This window comes from Symsagittifera roscoffensis, chromosome 9 (assembly GCF_963678635.1).
Source record: "Symsagittifera roscoffensis chromosome 9, txSymRosc1.1, whole genome shotgun sequence".
Taxonomy (NCBI): Eukaryota; Metazoa; Xenacoelomorpha; order Acoela; family Convolutidae; genus Symsagittifera; species Symsagittifera roscoffensis.
In genome coordinates, this window is record NC_087070.1 from 7,264,429 (window position 1) to 7,269,918 (window position 5,490).

A 5,490-nucleotide genomic window follows, 5' to 3' on the forward strand; every position below is an offset into this window, starting at 1 on the left:
GCGTCTTTAAATCGTTGATGAGCTAGAAGTTTGTGACTATTCCAAGCGATACTTTTAGCGCTGAGTTTTTGGTTGCTATCTAAAACAAAATATAATTTATTGATTCATTATCAGTCTATTTTCTACCCAAAAACAATGCAAATCGTAATATATCTGCGACAGTGGTACAAAATAATAAAGTGTAGGCCATGCACAGTTTACGAGGTATCCCAAAACAAAACCCATAGACAGGAAGGGGGAACGAGGTGAAATTTTTATTGGTGCTGGGTATTAAAAGTTTTATCCTTTGTTACCGTTGTGATAGCAATTGATACCCAATCGTGAGCTAGACTTTTTTTAAACAAAATATATTAATTTTATTAACAAAGGGTTCCTTTTAGATTCTACGTTGATGTTTAAACCAAACTCTTTAGAGTTACTAGCTTTGAATCTTCGAAGAATATAGTTTCGGTTTTGAGCCAACAAATTCCTCAATTATTTTTCCTGCTAACTCGTCTTTCCACTTCAAAACTTTACGTCGGTTGGAGTCGCTGTACATTGGTGAAGTTTTTGGAAAAATGGAAAAGTCAAAGTGTTCGCTCATTTCCTTCAAGTCTTCGAAAACATCGTTTGTTCTTACTACATATATGAAACTGTCCGTATCTGAGTATAGCAGTTCGAGGTTTGTCTGGGTTTGTCGAGGTTTGTCAATTATTTGCGTGTTAGGTTTGTCTGGGTCAGGCTCTGCACCGCTTACTTCATATATGAAACTGTCCGTATCTGAGTTTAGCAGTTCGAGGTTCAAGTTCGGTTTCATTTGAGTATAGTGAAAGTCGAACATAAACGCCTTTGCTAGTTCGAGGATCACTGCTCCAACTATCGTTGGTTTATCCCATCGGATCGATGTAGGGTTGAAGGTTACTGATGCCAAATCTTCATCAATTCAAACTTGGTTACATCAGGTTTTCCAATATCAAGGACAGCCAGGCCATATCCGCAATATTGATGTTTCTCAATTATTTGAGTGTTAGGTTTGTCTGGGTCAGGCTCTGCAAAGCTTACTCTTTATATGAAACTGTCCGTATCTGAGTATATCAGTTCGAGGTTCGAGTTCGGTTTCAATTGAGTATAGTGAAAGTCGAACATAAACGCCTTTGCTAGGTCGAGGATCACTGCTCCAACTATCGTTGGTTTATCCCATCGGATCGATATAGGGTTGAAGGTTACTGATGCCAAATCTTCATCAATTCAAACTTGGTTTCATCAGGTTTTCCAATATCAAGGACTGCCAGGCCATATCCGCAATATTGATGTTTCTCCATTATTTAGGTGTTAGGCTTGTCTAGGTCAGGCTCTGCACCGCTTACTACATATATGAAACTGTCCGTATCTGAGTATAGCAGTTCGAGGTTCGAGTTCGGTTTCATTTGAGTATAGTGAAAGTCGAACATAAACGCCTTTGCTAGGTCGAGGATCACTGCTCCAACTATCGTTGGTTTATCCCATCGGATCGATGTAGGGTTGAAGGTTACTGATGCCAAATCTTCATCAATTCAATCTTGGTTACATCAGGTTTTCCAATATCAAGGACTGCCAGGCCATATCCGCAATATTGATGTTTCTCAATTAATTGAGTGTTAGGTTTGTCTAGGTCAGGCTCTGCACCGCTTACTAGATATATGAAACTGTCCGTATTTGAGTATAGCAGTTCGAGGTTCAAGTTCAGTTTCATTTGAGTATAGTGAAAGTCGAACATAAACGCCTTTGCTAGTTCGAGGATCACTGCTCCAACTATCGTTGGTTTATCCCATCGGATCGATGTAGGGTTGAAGGTTACTGATGCCAAATCTTCATCAATTCAAACTTGGTTACATCAGGTTTTCCAATATCAAGGACTGCCAGGCCATATCCGCAATATTGATGTTTCTCGATTATTTGAGTGTTAGGTTTTTCTGGGTCAGGCTCTGCACCGCTTACTCTTTAATGAAACTGTCCGTATCTGAGTATATCAGTTCGAGGTTCGAGTTCGGTTTCATTTGAGTATAGTGAAAGTCGAACATAAACGCCTTTGCTAGGTCGAGGATCACTGCTCCAACTATCGTTGGTTTATCCCATCGGATCGATGTAGGGATGAGTGTTACTGATGCCAAATCTTCATCTATTCTTTGAAAAGATTAGAGAGAGATATTGCAAAGCTTTTGCATCAACTCATTTGTGTTTCGATTTATACTGAGCTTCCTTATGTTGCATTTGTACTCCATTGTTCACGATGAGCGTATAAAAATTTTCTTGAATTCGATTCTATGCTGCTTTCCTCAACTCAGTGTCTAACTCTAGAAATGGAGACATCCACTTAGCTTACCGGAATTGTAGCACTCTGTGAATATAAGTTACTTTTACTCCTAACTGAACATAAAGCTGAAGGGCCAAGTAGTGCAGCACATAACCCTCTTTTCTTTGTTGAAGATGAATTAGTTTGGTTACTTTCGGTAGGCTGGTGATTGCCATTTCTCCCAGCATTTGTACTTGGTTAGTGCTTAAGTCGGACAGTTCAAGTACTTCTTTTGAGAGCGCTGGTAGGTAATCTTTGAAGTAGTCGTGTACTTCCCCAGGAACTCTAGGTCGCCTTCAGCTAAGGTATCCCCACCCACTGTCCTATTCTGTGAGCATTAGTTTCGGTAAATCAATGAGGTCCTCTGCCCACGAGAAGTCTTTTAAGGGTAGTGAATAATGCTGCACTATGCCTCCATAGAGATTACTCGCATCCATAGAGATTACTCGCATGTCTCCATGGTTCCTTGTTTTTTTTTTATTGTAATCGGGTTAAGTAGTGGCTGTTTGCTTTCAGAATTTTTAAAGCATATACTGGTGACATTCCACCACGTATCATGCTTTATACTAGGTCCAGGTGGTCGCGTTCAATTAGTAGTCTGAGATCCGCCTTACACAATTTGAGAAACACATCACCTGACAAAATACTCGCTGTGTAGTAATGAGCGCAATCCACACCGTAAGTTTCATAACAAACTGATCTGAAAGCTTGAGTTGAAGCTAGCAGAAGCACATCCGTGGTGAGTGAAGATCGTGATAATCACCAATTGATCGACATGCATATTTACTGAAAACTTTTATCGTATGGTTGTACTCACTCGGGTTGACGCTAACTTCACCACCGCCTAGATTATTTTTCCACAATCTCCGAGCAGGTAGACAGGGTTCATTGATTTTTCAAAATTGTCCACATAAATGTATGGGTAAAAACCCTTCTTTTTCTATAGTTCAATTTTTTCCTTAGAGTATCCTTTGTTTTTGAAAAAGTTATCGATTAGGGTGAATTTTTCAGCAGGCAAATTGTTGACAATTGTTAAAAGCGAAGACGACATGAATGTGAATGAATCTATGAACCGCAGATTTTCGTAGACATTTTGAAGCTTCCCATGTTTGTCTCGGTATGTTTCTATCAACACCGAAATTGTTACAGATATCAATTTTTCTTCAGTGCTGGGAGTCACCGATAAAAGATTGTTTGGATTACTTTTGCTTAATGATGGAACGATGCAATGAAGATCATAGTTTGATAGGTTATGTGCGACCACGGGTGTGAAATTTGTTGTTTTGCCGTTGCTGTTGCATCTATTGTGGGCCCAACCCAGAAGCTTATCGGTGTAGTGACGATGGTCGAGGACTTTTTCCTCGACTTCATCAAACGGCTCCTCACAGATCCAGCACTGTGTAGCGTCTTCTCTTTTTATTTTGCATTTTCCCTTGAACGCATAATGCCGTCTTTTCTCGACGTAAGTTTTCTTTCGCTAACGTTTCAAGGCTTTGTAGCAAACTCTCAGTGCAATCCGGCCCTCGCTTCAATTCAAACTTGGTTACATCAGGTTTTCCAATATCAAGGACTGCCAGGCCATATCCGCAATATTGATGTTTCTCAATTATTTGCGTGTTAAGTTTTTCTGGGTCAGGCTCTGCACCGGAAACGGGTAAAGTTAAAGACACCAAGTCGAAGTAAAGGACACGCGGGACAAACCAGCGAGCTTTAATGTTCTTGAAGATGTGCTGATCGTTGTCAGCGTCTAGAATAGTTATTTGCACTCCACCTCGTTGATAGCAAATTGCTCGATGTCGATGTAATACTTCTAAAGAGGAGCACGTATAAAAGCATCTTAGACAAATTTCATTCATATCCTTTGGAGCTCGTTTTCGAATGAAGTTTACTAGCTTTATCAGGTCATTTATCAGCACAAAATAATGTACTGATCCGTCAGAGAGTAAAAGAAGATCCATCACAACTGTTTTTTTTTTGCAATTTTTTCGGAATTCAAACCGCTATCAGTTCATCTGACAAATACCGAAAACAATGATTTGAACGTTATTCATTCTTTCAAATCGGTCAATATCTAGAATGCTCATTGGCATATCGAATTCTCCTTCAATCTTGTCTGTTTTTGTCGTATTTTGCTTTCGTTTCGTTTCCCACCGCTTCTTGCACGTTATCCTCGTCTTTATCCTCGTCGTTGCTCTTCCCTTCAAATTTTGCTATTGTTGTCTTCTTTTGGTATCCTTCTGATGCTTTGTAGACAGCAGGCCCATTTTTCAAATGGTATGCTGCAATAAAGCAGCAAAGAAAACATTTGTTGTTGTTTTTTTATTTCAATGTTGACCATGATGAAGTTTTGTTTCTTCAGGTCATTTGGGAGAGGCAAGTAACTCCCGGCGCGCCTAGGAAAAATTTTTGCAAAGTTGATGGTAACTTTGGAAATTTTCTCCACTAACCACGCGCTTCCATGCGAAGCAAAGCAGTTGATTGTATTCAACATGTGCTCAATCATTTCAACAAATTGTCTTCTTTCTTGTCCACCATAATCAACGCGAACCATGTCGGTGTTCAAGTATAGCATGAATTTGTCTAGTTCCTCTTCTTCGCCGCTGTTGTATTTCATCACGCTTACTTCGACTGAAAGTTGCATTTTGATTGATCCTTGTTGAACGTGATCGAAAATCAGCTCATCTATGATTTCTTTCTTGCTCATCATAAAATCGAACAGATCAATCTCTTCTTCTTTGAAATTCAAGTCAAATTTTTTGAAACTGCCATTGAAAGCCGTTTGAATTTGTGTTAAAGTTGATCGAAGATGTCCGTGCGGTTGGTCAGGTGTTTTGTTATCTTCATTGCTGCCAATTATAGAAGCAGCAGTAGAAGCAGGCCATACTGGCAGAACTTGCTTATTGTTCATATGACTTTGATATCCTTCAAAGCTCGTGAAGACTATTTTACAATAAACACAGTGTTTATTTGCTGATTGGCAGTGGTCAACTTCAATGTGCTGCATTGTTTTAGCAATAGACGTGAACTCTCCAAGACACTCGCCACATTTGACATATAGTTGAACTGGGCCCTGAATATGATAAATGAATGTTTTTTTTTGTGTCATCTTAGGTTCTTAGTCGAGCTGAGATTTACTCCACATATATCGCATTCCAGGTCAGTTTTTGTTGCTGAAGAGT